The sequence below is a fragment of the Anguilla rostrata genome, chromosome 5 (genome assembly GCF_018555375.3).
Source record: "Anguilla rostrata isolate EN2019 chromosome 5, ASM1855537v3, whole genome shotgun sequence".
Taxonomy (NCBI): domain Eukaryota; kingdom Metazoa; phylum Chordata; class Actinopteri; order Anguilliformes; family Anguillidae; genus Anguilla; species Anguilla rostrata.
In genome coordinates, this window is record NC_057937.1 from 57947020 (window position 1) to 57966343 (window position 19324).

The 19324-nt window shown below is 46.8% G+C and overlaps 1 protein-coding gene across 6 annotated transcripts in view; it reads right to left on the reverse strand.

Annotated features, from left to right (window-relative positions):
• Positions 1-19324, reverse strand: part of LOC135255761 (zinc finger protein 536-like) — a 169706-nt gene that overhangs the window by 46730 nt on the left and 103652 nt on the right. The gene's annotated exons all lie outside the window — the stretch shown is intronic.

Below are 19324 nucleotides of genomic sequence, written 5' to 3' on the forward strand. Positions count from 1 at the left end.
AGCTATCGTAAGGTTATGCACTCAGGGATCATTTTTGTAGCTTGGGGATTGTGTTTCAAACGTGTTTGGTTTGGATTATGTGAAACAAGCTTTTTAAAACCATTTTATCTCTTTTTTTGTTTTTTCTTCCACAATTTCTATAAATACCATGGAGGCAGACCCTTCATATAATATCTATAATGTTACATTTGCAATAGAGTAAACTACTAAAGAATATCTAATATATTACAACCAGCTCCAGCCCCGTTATATCATACGGAGAATATGACCAGGTGCGCTTGTATACAAGGTGAGGACACACTAGTGACCCACATTTTTATGGACACAGACACAGTACTGACTCTCATCCACAACTTGCACGTGACTGACAGTTACACCAGTAACGTAAGTATTTTTATTCTATGACTCGATCTGGGACAGTTTTGCGTGTGTGTGTGTGTGTTTATGTGTGTGTGTGTGTGTGTTGGAGAGGAGGGGTCCCTGAGGAATCTTTGTTCTTTGTCCCCCTTAAATTTTTCCTAATTTTCCTTGATTTTTGCATAAAGCAGAACACTTTAATTTCTCCTTAAGTTTAAGAAGACTGTTGACAGATCTCAATCTAACGGTTTCCTGCATCCAGCACCTTCTGTTACACTCCACCACATTCCTCAGAGATACACACCAATCAGACATTCACAGCACGACACACACACACATTCACACAACTCGACACGCACACACACACGACACACCCACACACACATCACCACACACAATCACACACACGACACACACACCACCACACCAGACACACCCGCACACACACACTCACACACACATACACACACACTCGCATACACACGCACGCACACACAGACACACACGCACACACACGCACGCACACACACACTCGCATACACACACACTCACAGACACACACGTACACACTCTGAGCAGGTTCAGCCGTGCAGACGTCGTGCAGGACTGTCCAGCTTGTGCAATTGGAGCAGACAGACTGCAGGTGGCCCAGAGGACCCGCTCGCGTCCAGCGCACTTCCTGCCAACCGAAACCCTTCCTCCCCGAGACATACTGTTGCTAATTATACGTCCCCCTCGTGGGCAGCCAGTCCTGGCACGGTCAGGATGAGACGTGACACATGCCAGCTTGGAGGAACGCAGGCTCCCCAGTGTAATGTACAAATTCAACAAAAGGATTCGTGTACAGCGTAGCCGGGTTGCTGAGCACTTGATCACTTTGTGCTTCGTAAGCAAGCACAGAAAACTATGGCCTGTGTTCACTTAACATTTGTCCTTAACTTGGACTTACGAATAAGAGCCAGTGTTACACTTTTTTTCTTCGCGAGCTCAGCTTGGCGAGTTTATTTTGCCGATTGGCAGACTTGCCGAAATGGGTTTTGCGAAGAAAAGAAAAATCTTGCTCTCGGTGGTCAAAGAAAAAATTTGATTGAAATGAATTGTATTTATGGGGACACATGGCACACATGCACACACACACACATGTGCCTACACACACAAAAAACACACACACCCACACACACACACACACGTCCTGCTTCCTTGTCCTGTAACTAGTTGCCAGATGCAGGATTTTTAACAAGCCCTCCGCAATTATTGTAAAAGTCATTTTGTACCGCATAAGCACAAATATTGACAGTTTATAGCTCAGCACATTTATGGCATTTGAAGGTCACCCCATATATTAGACGTCATCCTCCGGAGACGTGCCCGAGACAGAAAGATTCATGGCTCTCTTCTCTTTTGAACGTATCGATTCCTTTCCAGCCATTTTATTCAGAAGAAAAATCGGTCAGACACGTTCAAACGGTTTTTACATGCGAGCTAGCGGTTTAGTGCATTTGTTTTATAAAGACTTCATGCGCAGTGTGCACATCAGAGTAGCTGGTTAAACTCAGGGGGTTTCACATTTAGTGATGGCTGTAATGTAATAATTTAATTATGATTTTAATTTATACTTTGAATTTTTATTTGTATGTATGTATGTATGTATGTATGTGTGTATTATTATTATTATTATTATTATTATTATTATACCATAGCTTTTGATAAACTACAGTATATATAATACCATAGCCTTAAGAACATGTTGAAGTTTTGGCATTATTATTAATAGTAGATTATTTCTCTTTTTTCCCCAGATTAAAAGGGCATGTCCTCCTCACAGTCTCACGGTTTTATCCAAACGGTCTGTAATGACACAGAACAAAGAATGGGTATCAGCTTCCACACAAAGAGTCACAGGAGCCATCTGGGGAGGGCAGGCATGCGCCAGTCTGCCACTGGGCAGGGAGGCACACCGAGTAACGCTGGAATGACAACCCATAAACATCACTACGGCAACGAGGACAGCCCAGCGCTGCGCGCACGTGTGTGTGAGCGCGTGTGTGTTTATGTGACTGTGTGAGAATCTTGTTGTGTCGTGTGATTGTGTGTGTGTGTGTGTGTGTGTGTGTGTGAGAGAGAGGGAGAGTCTGTGTGAGTGTGTGTGTGTGTGAGAGAGAGAGAGGGAGAGCATGTGTGTGTTTGTGTGTGTGTGTGAGAGAGAGGGAGAGTCTGTGTGAGTGTGTGTGTGTGTGAGAGAGAGAGAGAGAGGGAGAGCATGTGTGTGTTTGTGTGTGTGTGTGTGAGAGAGAGGCAGAGAGGAAGAGAGAGAGTGTGTGTGTGTGTGAGAGAGAGGGAGAGAGTGTGTGTGTGTGTGTGAGCACGTGTGTGTGTCGTGTGCGTGTGTGTGTGTGTGAGTGAGAGTGTGTGTGTGTGAGCTTGTGTGTGCATGCATGTGTGTGTGTGTGTGTGTGTGCATGCATGTGTGCGTGTGCGTGCGTGCGTGCGTGTGCGTGTGCGTGCGTGCGTGTGTGTGCATCCTCTGAGATGGGGCTGGAGATTGGGGAGCTCAGACAAGCCACGCCCTGCTCACAGTAATGTGAAAAAACACAAAGAAATAAGGGGGAAAAATAAAATCATCTCTCTCTTAATGGTGCCTTTACAATCACCCTCTGGAGCTAAATTGGCCTGTCATTTTGATTACTGTGATATCACACTCAAGGAATGATAAAATCATAAAAAACAAGATGTTTCTTTCCATTACTGTAACGCAATTCTCCAATGGCATCTCGCTTATGCAGAAAACAAGGAAACGTAAAACACATCTTCGGTTTATTAATATATATATATTAAAGAAGACGGAGAATAAGATAAGATGACATCATTTGAAAGGCATTAGCTTTTAAAATGTGACATGGGGGGAAGGGGGGGGGGTTTATATACCCATGGCGCAACACAACTCCACCCGGCAGATGCCCTGTTCTCTGGATTTTGGACGGGTGCCATCTTTGTGAACGGCTGTTTTCCTGCAAAGTTAATCAATCTGATGTTCAGCTGAGTCCGGCGTTCCGCGGACTTCGATAAAAAAAAGTAATCTGAACCCGCGGAATTTATTAACCAAACACCAATTACCATCAAACACCGCTGCATTATCCCCTGATTTTACTACTTGTCAAGGAACCTCTTGATGAAATTTTAGATTAAAGTTATTTAGCGGTTGATTTATTGGACAGAGCTCCTACCTAATGTAGTCTGGCCCACAGATGCTGGGGGGGGTGGTGGCGGGCGGGGGGGAGGATTTTTATTTATCATTACCGTGTACACAAGGGACATATTCCATCGTATCTCGGCAACCAAAGGGGCCAAACAAACGCTGTTTACGCATTTTAAAAAATGAGCAGCGCAGACGATAGTTTGTGCATGAACCAGGGACTCACTGTGACCCGCGTAGGGTTTTTTTTTTTTTTTTCAAAAAAAGAGAAAACGGAGAAGGAGAAGAAGGGGGGAAAAAAAAACCCCCAACCTTTTACAGCACGATGTTTGCAAAAATGAAGCAAATAAAAAATAAAAAAAATGTGCCATGTATGAGGCTTGCGAGTAAACAGGGGCACCAGATGTTCCTTGATGTTAATAATGGCATTTATTATTAATATTAATTAGACTGCATTCAGCGATGCATTTGGGCCACTTCCAAGTCAATTAAGAGAAATGGCATTCAAGAGGCGGCTGGGAAACGGATTTTTGTGGCAGGTGTTCCGCAGTCCCCAAATAAAACATTTTCACAGCCCCCGAAAAACAGCCATTTCCTCCCCAATTTCCCTTTTGTCTCAGTCGAAGCTGCGCCCCCCCTACCCCCCACCCCCCCTCCACGCACTCCTCTGCGCTCAAGACCTCGCCATGATGGAAACAAAATGGCTGGATGCATTTTTAGTTTTGTCAAATAAAAAAATAAAAGAGGCATTTGTGTGTGCAGAGTGGATGATATGATTATGTCGACTTGTCAAGGGGAAAAAAAATACACTGTGTGTGTGTGTGTGTGTGTTTGTGTGCGTTTGTGCGTGTATGTGTGCGTGTGTGTGTGTGTGTAGTAATTGCATGATCCAGTGCACTGCAGCTAAATATAGCCAAATGGGCATTTCTGGGGTACCTAATTCAACTTGCAGTGTGGTCCGCTTGCAGGAATCGTTTATCTGACTCCAGTGTGGAAAGCAGTGTGACAGTTCTGACCACGTGGGCAGTAAGAACAGAGGTGGAAGGTGTTTCCTTTATAATCTGCTGCCCTGTGTGCAAATCGTTACCTTGTTCTCCGCTGAGCGTAATTTAAGCTTTGAAAAGGTCTCTGCGCCTCCAGCTAGCTCGTATTCAGCAGGAGTTTTTTTTTGTGTGTGTGTTTTTTTTTTGTTTTTTGTTTAAACGCTGTTTGGCGTGCTTCGTAACACACGGCAGCGCTCCCGCTAACACGCGTGTTTCGTTCGTTAGCGGGCGCGGTTTTTGGCCCATGCTATCGTGGCACGGCGCTCTTTTTCCACGAGCCGAAAATTAATGAGCACGCCCCCCCCCCCCCCCCCCCCCGCCCCCCCGCCACAGTCGCGCACCTGTACCGCGGAGAGGCCGACCAGAGCCATTTATTTTTATTAACACTCACGCGAAAAAGCATTCCCTGCATAAAAAAAATGTTGTTTTTCTTTTGCTTTTTGTTTGCTCAGTTATAGCACTGAACAGCGGTTTAATCCATAATCAGAGATCCATAGTCTTCCAGCTACTCCAATATTTCTAAATTATTTTTTTTTTTTGTATAAATTGTATCTTTAATGTTTTTTTGTTTGTCTTGTTTTTCCAGGCAAACCAAAGACTTCAGGGTTCCCAACGGGTTCGGCTAATTTACATTTTGGCTTTCATTAAGTGCCTTACACAATGTATACGCCATAAATAAAGCATTAGCCATCACAGGCTGCAACACTCTCGGCTCTGACATAAGTAATCCATTTAAAAGAAATGCGCGACATGTATTTTTTATAGTCTCATATGGGACTAACAGAGAACAACAGAAAACAAAAACAGTGGAGTGGTGACTTCTTTACACACACGCACACACACACACACACACACAACACTATATATATATATATATATATATGGAAAAAATAATAATAATGGTCTTCTTAAAATAATCTACCAAACATGGAAGCAGGAGGAACTGACGGCCGATGCATTATTAATGACAACAACAGAAACGAAGGCCTCGCCTCGCCGTCAGCACAGAGGGAGCGAGAAACGCGGCCGCTTTCGAAAAGCGAATAACCACATAACCGCCGCCGCCGCGGCCGGTAACCTCCAACGCGAACGATTCGCCACCGACGCCCGTCCGTCCATCCGTCCGTCCGTCTTCGCGCTCTCTGGGACAGGGAGACCCCGTGCGTCTCAGGGCTTCGGACGATCTCCACGAGGCGCCGAGGTCGAACCGAGACTTTTATTTCATCCCGCCGCTCGATCGCGGCGGCCCGGCGAGGCTTAAAGGTTGCGCCACGCGGAGCACAATGCTGGCAGCCGTGCGCGGCAGGGAGACGGGGCGGTAACGTCCCGGCTGTCGCCGGGGGCTGCTCTGCCAGGGCTTTTTGGATTTTTGGATGCCCGGGACGTGAAGGCCGAGGCTGCTATTTGGCGTAAAAAATATTACAGCGAGCAAGAGGGGGCTTTGGCAGCGACCGGGCGTTCATCATTAGCGACAGGCTTGGGCTGCCTCCGGTTTTTTTTTGCACTGGGCTGCACGTGGAATCACACTACACCAGGGAAGGAGGGAGAGAGAGAGAGAGAGAGAGAGAGAGAGAGAGGGGCAGGGAGTGAAGACGAGGGAGGAAGAGGTGGATTGGAGAAACAGAGAGAGAGAGAGAAAGAGAGACTGACAGAGGAAGTACTGCTGGGTCCCAAAATAAGTCAAAGGAAGGTATAGAATTGAGTAAAATGGTTCAAGTTAAACATAGATGCCAAACTCTCTCTAGAGCAGCCACAGGACACTGTTCTCCTCATCAGGCAACACCAGGCACTGCGCATACGCACTCATAATCAGCAACACCAGGCACTGCGCATACGCACTCATAATCAGCAACACCAGGCACTGCGCATACGCACTCATAATCAGCAACACCAGGCACTGCGCATACGCACTCATAATCAGCTCCTCCAGCTGAGATGCAGATCTGTGCACCAGCACAGTACTGGCACTGATGTCCACAGCACAGTATACATATTCAGCTCTGTAAAATCAGCTCTGACAGAATACTTTTAACTCCAGTTAGAGTATATGAACTCTTAACAACAGAAGTTGTGATATCCATGAACAAGGAGATAAGCTTATAGCAAGTAGACATTATTATTATTATTATATTTGATTATGTATTAAATACACTAACCAACCCAATAATACTAGTGAATAAATAATTAAATGTATTGTGTAACATCGTTATGATGAATACTTCATCCAAAATTGTGAAGAAATACAAACATTTCTCTCATGGTGATCGATTTGATTTTAACAAAGTTTATTATTATTATTATTATTATTATTATTATTAGTGGTAGTAATAGTAGTAGTAGCAGTAGTAGCAGCAGTAGCAGCTGCAGTAGTAGTAGCAGCAACAGTAGCAGTAGTAGTAGTAGTAGTAGTGGTCATAATCATAATAGATACTTTGATAACGAAACAAAACATACTTGGTCCCCCCCGTACCCCCATTTCCATGCACCCATCGCTTCAGTCCTCTGCTCTCACCACAGCGAGTGGGATGTTTCATCCCATATGCATATTCTTATTACACAGGCGCGCAGGGCACTGCTGGATGAATGTTAATTTGTTATGAAGGTCACGGGCAGAGAATCATAATCACCACCGGGGAATCTAGCAGTGTGCCATTTCAGGACGCCGCTGCAAAGATGACTCAACTATTAATAGACCCTGTCGTCTGATATGACTAAAAAAACTATTCTGGTATTTTCGCAAAAAAAAAAGAAAGAAAAAAAAACCCTGTATCTCTCCCTCCCACCGTCACATCTGCGTATCTGGGGGAGATATCCGGCGTTTGGTGCAAATCGACGTGCGTCTAAACCCGAAATACATTTACCCGTCACATTTACATTACTTAATCATCGCTCGATGTTCGCAGATTAAACGTTGTTTGACTCAGAAGGGTGGTGAACCTCTTTTCTCTCTCATTCCTTTACACAACTACTTGCGCAGAAGAACGACACAATCAGGACACGACAATCAAAGACGAAAAACAAGATTCCATTATGAAAACTCAACGCAATGCAATATTCACAACTGTTCACAACAGTTGATTTCAAACAAATTTATTGCAAGGGCCACGGCCCTTGTCACACATACACTGTACCGTGTGTCTGTATTTGTGAGAGCACAACAGACCAAGTCCGGCTTAAGCGGGTTTTTATCTATCTTTACAGCACGCCCTGTTTTATGTGATCGGCGTTCACCCAATCGCAAACGGAAGCCAGACACCTAAATCAGAGGAGGCTCAATATCTCAAGACTAATTGCAGATTAATCCGTATTGGTCTATCTGCAATGTGCCAGCGATAAACTGCCTGACCGAGCACTCCCTTACATGTTAATAAATATCTAAATACACTGAGTGCGCAGTCAGGAGGGGTGCAAAGTAAACTAATGAGGAGGATATGACTGCCCGCTATCAATTTCAAATGTACCACACTGACATCCAGGTAAAGGCGTGTGGATATCAATAACGATTGTGTTTTGTGAACGTTCGTGTTCAATGAGGAGACGTTTCTTTATGACGTATGTCATGCCTTTATAAATTTCAGAGAAGAGTGAACTATTTTTTCATTACTTTACCCATTTTCAAATTCAGGGGCAGGGGGGGGTGACCCGGTTACCAGAGCATAGGGGCTGGGGTGGAAGGGGCGGAAGGCAGGAGGGGCTGCGAAATGCAGAGGTTCTCAACAACAAAAAAAACACGAGGACTTGTGTCTGAGCGATTCTCTCCGGCTCAGCGAGATTCAAAGAGCGGCAGCAGCTGAGGCTCGGTCCTGCGCCTCCCAGACACGAACGTGATCCCAGGAAAACTTCTGAGCTCCTCAGACAGCGTGATTACTGCAATCACAGGCCCCCGGGACGCAGCCAGGGGCTCGGACGAGGGTCCGCACTTCCAGGGACACCGACCGGAAGGCTAAATTACACCTTTCCCTCCCCCCCCCCCCCCCCCCAAAATGAAGCTTAGCGGCTTAATAAAGTGGCGTGTATTTCAGAGTTAACAATGCGACGGATAATCACACAGCGATGGCTCACTTGAGCATGGCGATGGCTCACGTCGCCGCGGCGACGGCTCACCATGCAGCAAACTCCAACCGTCACTCGAGCTGACACGGCGCAGGAGAGTTACCGTCGGAAAGTCTGCCCTCTTGTTGGACACCAACCGCACATCCACCCCCCGGGCACACTTACGTATGCAGGTACAGACAGTTCTGCGTTTCGTTAGAGCCGTGTTTGATGCATCGTGCACACACCAGGGATGGGCGAAACTCGAAAAAAAAAATCGCTAAACAACCACACAGTACAAAAAATGTATTTACACGGCAAGGCTCTAAATCATTGCAGGGCCCACACACCATTCGCACACTCATTCGTACCTGCGGGCAATCGAGTCTCCAATTAGCCTGACCTGCACGTCTTCAGACCAGACCAGCTCGCAGAAATGGGGGGGGACAAGTAAACTCCACACAGGAAAGTCTCGCAGGTCAGGATGCGAACCCGATACTTCACGCTGTGACACAGCACTCATTGCATTTGACTTTTGATTTTCAGAAATCTGCTCAGAGTGAGGCCAAATGGCACCTTTTCTCTTCTTGTTCTCCGCAAAGCATTTCGAGGAATGCCAGGTTGAATTTTGCCATGCGCACAAACGGATGCTCTTGTGCTATCACTCGTGATCCAGGAACATATTTCCCACATCACTGCCTCACTCAATGACAATCACAATGAGACCTGAACACAGCAAGGAAGAAAAACTGTTATAAACTGTTTTAACCATGTTGCATTTAATTGTTCAGAGATTTTCCTAAATGTTTTTGTAAATGTTTAACAATTAAAGGTTTAGAAGTCACAGCCCCATGCACGCACTTGCAAACATGCATGTGCGTGCGCGCACACACACACACAAACACACAAACACCCACATCCACATCATTTAATCTTCCTGCCTTTTTTTTTTTTGTCCTGAAAAAATAAATGTACGCAGGTGTTAATTGAAGGTTTTTCGTCTTCATTACTTCCACTAAATGATTATTTTGCCACCTGCAAATATGAAAGGAAGAAAATGACTCGTATGAAATGTGCCACAAATCTGAGAGTGAAAGTGGGAAACCGCGAAGACCTGACTGATACAGAACTATTAACTCATAACATGGACGTGTCAGAACTGAGTGTCCATCAGAACTGTCCAATAGCATCAGACACGCACGCATGGCATATTTATGCATGGATATAAGGGTAACTACACTCCCTGTCGAGCTCGAGGGTATTTATTTGCACTTCCTGCCCAGGGACTACAGATATAAATTATAGCTCAAAGCTAACTCGGCTCACAATTTTATATTAATAGTGCGCATGGAGTGGATTCTGCCAAATAAACAATGAACTAATCTAAAATCACCTGCCTGGACATACAGGATTACATTTCAGCCAATCACAGAGAGCTTCTTATAGGATTACATTTCAGCCAATCACAGAGAGCTTCTCATAACAAGAGGCACATTACTGAAGGGAACATATATATATAAGAATAAAAAAGAATAAGGAGAAGAAGAGGAAGAAGAAGACAAAGAAGGAGAAGAAGAAGAAGAAGAAGAGGAAGAAGAAGAAGACAAGGGAGCCTCGAGAATAAGCAAGTAACTGACTGAATAGCGAGATTGACCACGTGGAAGGACAAGAGGAAAACGGAAACAGGACGGCGAGCGTTACGAACCCCCGTCCTCCCCATCCCACGTCCCCCGACCCCACCCGGCGCGCACCCCCGAGCGTATTTCCACGTCCTGGAATCGCACGTGTAGGATTTTACCTATCTTCCCCGGCACAGGCCCTGGCGTTGAGCGGGAGCCAGGGAGGCATAATTGTGCTAATTAATCTGCCATTGTGCGCCGGGGGAGCAGCTGCGCCGCCCCCCCCGGGACCCGACGTCACGTCAGAGGGAAACAATGCCGCGTTAAGCGCTTTTTTTTTTTTGTTTTTTCTTCTTCCCCTTTTTTCCGACGGGATCTTCCGTTACAAACAAAAAAGGGGCGGCTGGAAAAGGCTGGGGCGAAAATTCATAAACCCACAGATCAATTTTTTCCGGCGCTCACGGCTGACCTTTAAAAAGGGGAGCGGGGAATGTTTTTTTTTTTTTTTTTTTTTTGGCATGCTTAATTTCAGCTTGAAATATGGTCAGATGCATGACACCCACAATCCCTTGCCAGATTCCCTGGGTTGTTCCAGGGGTAACAGATTGCGTGTGTGTGTGTGGGGGGGGGGGCGGGGGGGAAAGGGGAAAGGGGTGGGGGGGGGGCACCTCTCACTTTTAAAAGAGAGAGAGGTGGCGAATTCCCCCGGGGAACTCCTCCCATCCAGGGGGCGCTGGCATCGCACAAGGATATATACAAACGGGATCAGACCGGACCCATCCATTTCAGGACGGGCCCATCCATTTCAGTGAGGACTTCTTTAATTTGGGGCGTGCGGGATGGCGTCGAAAAGGATTCGGCGAGCGGGTTTTTGGGGGTGCAGCGCCCCTCCCCCCTGGCACATACATTCTGAGGACAGAATGACACATTGCGAAGGGAAATGTGCAAGTTTCAAAGAATAACACACGCTGCTCGCCCACTCAGGACGTATTAAATCATTAAGTAAATTATCGGGGCTGTTTAAATGAGCGTTCTGTCAGCAGAACGTCAGGGCACAGGTGGATTTAGTTAAAGGTACATTTGGGCTTGGACGTTTTTTTTCTCTGTTTGCAGTGGAGGTGCAGAGCACTCGCTAAATTCACTCTAGACTGCAGGCCTTGTTTTCTTCATTAAACTCTGTGAACTTGCCGGTACCCAGAAAACTCGGTTAGCGCATAATTTTTTCCCCTACATTTGGATAATGCCCCAACAACGTATTAAAATGTGTTTTCTGGGAAGAAATTATCGATGGAAAGGTCAGATAAATTAACTCCTGCCAAAAATCACAATATTTATGCTAAGGATTCTGATATATTAAAATGCTATGCCAGTGTGCAAAGGGTGGGGTGGGGGTGGGGGGTGCAAACATTAATCATCACTCTAATAATACTACAGGCTACTCCTGTACCTAATAATTGCAGGATTAATAGCTAATTTATTCCTTTTCAAAAATCAGACAGTTGAATGTGATGCGCACTGTACGTCTTTAATGTGAAGGTTATGAAAACAAAAATAACAGCCGGGGAAAAGACGTCAAAAAAAAAAAAAAAAAAAACGTTTAGGTTATTAAAGAAAACATCTTTCATTTTTCATTTAAATCTTCAAAGTTAATTTAGAAAATTCAGTAATCTCCATTAAGCAGTGTGTTAAAGGCAGATAAACATGCTAGCGACAGATAAGATATTAAACACGGGGAGCAGGGGGTGAAATCTATGGGGCTAATTTCACATTTTCACGCGATGATTTTCCCCGACGATAAAACACGAACCGCGAGCCGCAGAGATCCTTTTCAGGAACGCCACGAGCGTTTAAAGGCGGCGTTTAAAGTGATCGTTTAACGGACGGACTCGACGGACGTGACCCGGGCTTCTGCGAGCCCCTCCCCCGAATGTCGCGGCGTCGCCTCACGCCTAAAAAAAAGGCGGGGACCTCTCTCTCGCCGTCTGCGCCGCCGCCCTAGCCGCTCGTCTTCGGAGCACTAAAATGGCGTCTCGTTCGAAAGACCGCCGGATCGTTCCGTTCGCCGCCTGCCAAAGAGGAGATGCTTCTTTTTTTTTTTTTTTTTTTTTTTTTGGGAGGGTTTTTTGAGTAACGACGGCGACCCCCCTTTTCCAAGTCGGCATCGGGCACAGACGGGCACGGGCAACACGGCCGCGGCACGACCAGATGGCACCTCTTACGGCACGGCGCCCCCCCGACGGAGCAGGCCCTGGCCCGCGATTCGCCAGCCGTGGGGGGGGGGGGGGGGGGGGGGGGAGAGAGAACACCCATAATTCCCCTCTGCCGCCAGGACTTGGACACCGCACCCTGGCCACCTTTCTTCCCTCCCCTTCATCAAAAAAAAAAAACTCTCCTCCTGCGTGACCTTGGACTCCAAGGGCTTGGCGGGCTACGATCCTCTGTGGATGTAAATCAAGCAAACGGCTCCATAAAATTCTAATAATTAAAAAAAAAAAAGAATCATCTCTTGTGTGGCTTGTAGGCTGTAGGAACTGTAGGATTTTATTTGTTTTTTCTGTTAATTGATCCGGACCCCGTTGAACGGATGCATTAACAGCTTGCCACTGTCACCTCAGACACTAATTCAGTCTGTCATGTCTTCTAAGACCTCAGAGGGTCAGTAAGCGTTCACCACCGGCAAGGCCAGCACACACAATGTAATACCGTACCAGCTAAGGCATATCGCAATTTTAATATTTCTCACATATTTCCAAGGCTGATACAAGGCTTTTCAAAGAAAGCATGGTGCATTAACTGGCATGATACTGTGAGGAGAACTAAACGTTTCTCTTTCAGAACATGCGTCACCTGACTGTACTCTGTCACTGTAGATGAATTCTCTCCAAAGCGAGAGGTGGTTTGGTTCAGAGCTAAAGGTGCGTGGATCTTGGAAATTATATTTTTTTGCATAAACTGGCCGTTTTCCTGAGAGGCTGCCTCATGGTTCACTAAAAATAACGTCATGGCAACAGATTTCATTGTCACAGTGCCATTATCAGAGTGTGAACAGCTTGTTTCATGCGGGGGAAAAAAAAAAAGAAATCTAGACACGTCCTCCAAACTTTTACTTTCTGAAGTTTAGGATGTATTTCTGTTCATCGCATTATGTTGCTGGAAATAAAACAATCAGAAAAGGGAATAAGGTAACAAAATTAAGTCCCATCCAAAAATATAGGTGCCAACAGAAAGAGACTGACTCCCACAATCCTCTGGTGGGTTTACGAAAGAACAGTGACATCACCCCTGTGATGCAACCAGTGGGCGTGGCATTATGTCCCCTGGAGGACCAATCACAATAGCCAGGACGTAGCTGGAGTCGGACACTTGGAAAGCTACCCTATGGCCGTGTTCCAAACTGTACACTTGTGTTCTGTGTTCTCGCGTTCCTGTAAGAACACACCTCCAGGTACACTTGGAAGGCTACACTTATCGAGTGTAACAATGTGTAATTTCCACTCAATTCGGAAACTACTTGTATTTTGACGTCACCACTACTGACCTTGAACGTTAGCAAGAAACACATTGACACTACAAAAATCTGAAAATAAAATATACGTACACTTGTAAACAAAATCCTCCTGTCTTCTGTCGTCCATTTTCTAGGCTGAATAAAAAATTCTTATTCGCCCTCAAATACAGAGCAGGAAACGCAATGGCAGCCTGCTTCGAAGTGCACTTCGTTTTTTTTTTGTCCTCCCAAGAACACAAAGAGAACTTTCGGTGAAATCTTGCATCCTTGCCTTGAGTTTGGAACGCACCTGGTCACAAGACCTTTTGACATCTGCACCTGCTTTACGCTCTGGGTTAGAACACAAGAATACAATATGGAACACGGGCCATCCTAAAAGTAAAAGTATCCTTGAAAATATGCATAGTGCTCTGCTACTTTTGTTTTGTGCACTTATATAAGCAAATGCAATATTAAAACATTTAATTGTTTTAATATAATTTTAACATAATTGTGAGACAATGCTGATGATAATCACTTCTTTAAAGGTGGTAAGGTGATACGAAAATGAGATTTAAAGATAAACTGTATTCCCCAATTGCATAACATAAACTTAACAAATCTGAAAATGAGAATACCTGTGAAGTGCACTCATTGCTGTGTGCGCGAGATGTTTATGTAATAACTTAAAGTGTGATGAATCAATACATGTAGATGTAACAAAGACACAACGGCTCTGGCAGTTTTCTTCAGTTCTTGTTCAGACGATTAAACACTGCTAGTATTTGTACACAAACTGTGTTAACAGCTCTTCGCATTGGAAGTAGGGAAAAAAATAACATATGCTCTTAACAAAATCAAAAGGTGTTAACTAAATTGCGATTGTGTGAGATCCTGCAACGCAAAAACGCTTAGCTTCGTTACCAAGACAACCACAACAATGCCATCCTGCAAGGCATTGTCTCTTTTCGCACCTCGCAGTCATTACCCGGTGTTGATGCTCTCTCAAATGAGTCAAAGGCAAAGATCGGGCCCCCGATCTGCAGGTTAACCAGACGCTAACGGCAAGCCGCGCTAGCCGATAAAAGCCGAAGAAAGAAACATCCGCGCGCGCGCGCCGTAAATATTTTAACGGCGCATTAGGACCCGCTGAAAGCGCGGCCGCAAACCTGAACCGCGCCTCGCCCGGGTTTTTTTTGGCATTCCGGCGGCAGGCAGAGCGAACTTCAGCTCCGAACCTAATTAAAAATCCACAAAGGACCCCGTGCCGTAATCCCCCAAAGTCAAGGGGGTTATTGTCCTCACAAATGAGGTCAGCGTTTTTCCCCCCCGGGAGGAGCCGAAGGAGAGGGGCGGGAGAAAGCGCGGTCTTTATGCGTCCGGGCAAAAGCTACGACACCGATCGCTACCGCGCAAACAGGGTTACCGGAACAAATGCACTGCTCCGTGAGCCGTCTCCTGTTTTTATTTTGCTTTTTTTCCCACAATGCATTTCTTTGCCTTTGCTAAGAGGACGGGCCAGTTCATCCCGTGCCACACGGCGAGCCTGTATGGCTTTGGCCTGTGGGAGACTTGCAAAATGAGACTGACAAACACAGGTTGTCAGGTCAAGGGGCAGAGGTGCTCTTTAACAGACAGACCAGAGAGGATGAACTGGCAGGAAAAAGAGGGGGAGAGAGAGGGATGGAAATACAGTGGGGAGAGAGAGATGATAGGGATGGAGAGAAAGAGAGAGAGGTGGATAGTCTTCATTTTCTCCACTATCCAGTTAGCAGAATCAATCAGGTTCTTTTTTTTTTTCTGACAGGTCACCTGCCCTTTGACCTAAGTAGTGCTAAGGTCAAAGGTTAGGGAAGCCATTTAGCCACTTCTCAGGTATTTATTATTTTTTTACTGTTACTATTCAGTCACCATCCCTCTAAAGGCCAATGAGAATGCTGAGCGTGCTGAGCGATCAGACATGATTCACAAAAAAACAGCACACGGAAATTTCCGCTCAGTCACCTGCCCTTTGACCTCAGCGGTGCTAAAGGTCAGGGGTCAGGGAAGCCAGTTAGCTGCTCCTCCGTCAAAAGACGTACCGGGGTCACGTTCGGGGGCCTCGCCATATAAGACCCGCCCATCTGGGAGGGAAAGGAATCCAACAGCTTGGAGGAAAAAAAAAAAAAAAAACCTGCCAATAACTAAGTGTGCAGTAACTAGAAAAGAGGGAAAAAAAAGAAAAAGAAAAAGAAAAAAAAAACAGGGACAGACTGTAAAGGCGTGATCTAACATTGGAGGGAAGAAAATGTACAGAAGAAAGTTCATAGTCTCCTGCCCACACTGGGCAAGGCGAGGAACGGAGCCCATATGCTTCGCAACGCTGACTCATTAACAAGCGCTCGGTTGTGGATGATTATACATAATTACAAGCCCTTGAATGAGCCTTTAAATAATAATAAATAATAAATAAGAACGACACGACGAGGAGAACCGCGGCCGTTTTCACTTGAGTTACCGCGAGCTGGAGGACGAGGGGTTGAGCATGACGTGGAACACGTCGCGCGTAAACGGAGAAGCTCGACACGCCGCATCCAATCAGAAACGTGCACCAGATCTTTCAGGTTTTTCTCTCTTTTTTTGATGAGATGATCCATAATCTCAATTTTTAAGAGCCCTGAATGTCATGAATATATATATAGTAGTAAAACGATATATTGTTTATTGATTTTATTTTATTTTTTAAAGCCTGAAAGCGTCTCTATAGTAATGACAGGTGAATATCTGACAAACAGGGAATAGACGCAAGTAACACCGGTTTTCCCCCCAAATACCCACATATGGCATGGTTGTCTTCCCAGGCAGTGATCACTGGCAGGGTCCATATCTTTTCTGCCCAATCAGTCGCCTCCAAACCAGAGCAAACTCACGAGAAAACTCACCCTACAGCCACGGTTCGAGACTTTTACCGATGAGCATTTATAGCGTCCATTTGCCAGCGCGACCCCGATCTGGACTAAGCGGTTTGAGGATGGATGGATGGATGGATGGAAGGATGGATGGAAGGATGGATGGATGGATGGAAGGATGGATGGATGGATGGATGGATGGATGGATGGATGGATGGATGGATGGCACTCCGAAGCAAGTGCCTACTGGACCGCCGTCGGCGCTGGGCAGCTCCCCCCCCCTCCCCCCGCTGGCACGTTACAGGCTGGCGCTAGCAGGCCGCTATCTGGAGGACCACTCACCAGCTCTCATTCAGCGCTCTTCCCACAGCTGAACCCTCCTCTCGCCCGCTTCACCTCAACTGTCCGTTAGCGGGCTGCCTGCCGTACATCAATCCGCCAAAAAACCTGGCGGAGGAAAGACGCGGCGGCGCCGACGGCGGGCCGCTGGTGGGCCGCCGCCTGCCCGCTGGCTGGGCCGGCACCCTCAGCGGGCGGGAGCCATTTGGGCGGGGTGCGGACGAGGGGAATCGGACGCCAGTTTGGCTCGCCGAGATGAGCGTTCCGGTTCGAGCACACGCTGGGATGGACGGGACAGAGACGGGCCACGGTAACATCATCAATCAAGCCGATTTTTTGGGGGGGAGCGGCACCTCAAAGACTGGGCAGCTTCCAGGGCTGTCCCGCCAGCGAGCAGCTCACAGTTCCCTTAAATACCCAACGTCAAAAAGCCAGTTCAAGGAACTTTCCATGCAACAACAGTGGCGTATTTTGGCGATAACAGGACGAAAGCGATAACAGAATTTAAAAGACAAGAGTGAAAAAAAAGAACAGATTACCAACAGAAAAATATGAGACCTAAAAAGCACCAGGAATAAAAGGTAGAAAGGGATAACAGGACAGAAAAGGGAATAACAGAATAAAAGAACAGAATAAAAGAAAAGAACAGGGAATAACAGGAAAGAACAGGGAATGACAGGAACGAACAGAATAAAAGTATAGAACAGGGAATGACAGGAACGAACAGAATAAAAGTATAGAACGGGGAACGAAAGGAAAGAACAGAAAAGAACAGCCGAAGAAGATAAAACACAGTGGGCCAGCACTCCTAATTTCGGCGGGGTGAGTTGGGTCCTGCGACGGCCAGCTCAACACATCACTGGCGAGACCGATGCCCATGAATGCCGCGGGTGAGCAGCCTATTCCAGCATCCGACTGGATTCTGAAGAAAGCGCGAAGTCCTGGAGGCTCTGGTAGCTCCCTGTCTCACTGAGAGAGACGGCGTTCGGGGGGGCCAGTGAGCGTATAGGCTGATGTATGGACGATAACGCTAATTAGCTCATTACGTTTGGGGCACGGCGCTCATTAAACACCCAGTGGGGCGGGCCGTTGCTGTTACCGTCCCTCCAAGATGATGTTTGCCGCCATAACCGGCCGTATTAATCTTTCCTGCTCCGGCAATAAGCGCGAGCGTTTCCGGTTGGTTAAGGAGTGATTTGTGCTTTCACCTCTTTTTCTCTCTCTCTATCTCACTCTCGCTATCTCTCTCTGTCTCTCACTCTGTCCCTATCTCCATCTCTCTCTTTCTCACACGCACACACACACACACATATACACACACACTATGCACACACGCGCACGCACACACATACAGTGCACATATACACACACACAGGGCCGAAGAGTTGGTGCATCCGGAGGAGGAGCAATGTAACCTGCACCATTAAGACATCCCAAATGAAGTGCACAGCAACATGCATTGAAAACGCGCATTTCTTAACTATGAAGTGTGGTCCATATTCAAACGGTACTTTAAAACACATAACTGCCAAAGACACAGGCATGAGTGATTTTGTTTTTTTTTACCCAGCTGAACGGCAAAGAGGAGCAGCCCCCTCCAGAGCTGATTTTAGGAGACGGAGGAGACGTCTCAGAGCACCGCCCGCCTCCGGCTCGGTGCCGAACAATCACCGGAGCGCCGAGCTCCCACACAACGCCGCGCCATATGGCAGGAGAGAGACTTCCACCCTCCTCTGCTCCCACTTTCTCTCTCTCTTCTTCTCTCACTGTATCTCTCTCTCTTCCACCCTCTCTCTCTCTCTGTCTCTCTCGCCCACCCTCTCTCTCTCCCGTCCTCTTTCTCTCTCTCCCTCTCTTTCTCTCTCCCACCCTCTATCCCATCCTCCCTCTCTTTCTCCCACCCTCTCTATCTCTCTCCCTCGTTCTTCCCTCCGACAGCTGGATCCCCCCTGTAACAGGGAACCTGGAAGCTTGGCAGCTTGGCAGCTGAGAGCTGAGGGCTGAGGGCTGAGAGCTGAGAGCTGAGAGCTGTGAGCTGAGAGCTGAGGGCTGAGAGCTGAGAGCTGAGGGCTGTGAGCTGAGAGCTGAGGGCTGAGAGCTGACAGCTGAGAGCTGACAGCTGAGAGCTGAGAGCTGTGAGCTGAGGGCTGAGGGCTGAGAGCTGAGAGCTGAGAGCTGAGAGCTGAGAGCTGAGAGCTGAGAGCTGAGAGCTGAGGGCTGAGAGCTGTGAGCTGAGAGCTGAGAGCTGAGAGCTGAGAGCTGTGAGCTGAGGGCTGAGAGCTGTGAGCTGAGGCTGAGGGCTGAGAGCTGAGTGGAGCTGAGGGCTGAGAGCTGAGAGCTGAGGGCTGAGGCTGTGAGCTGAGGGC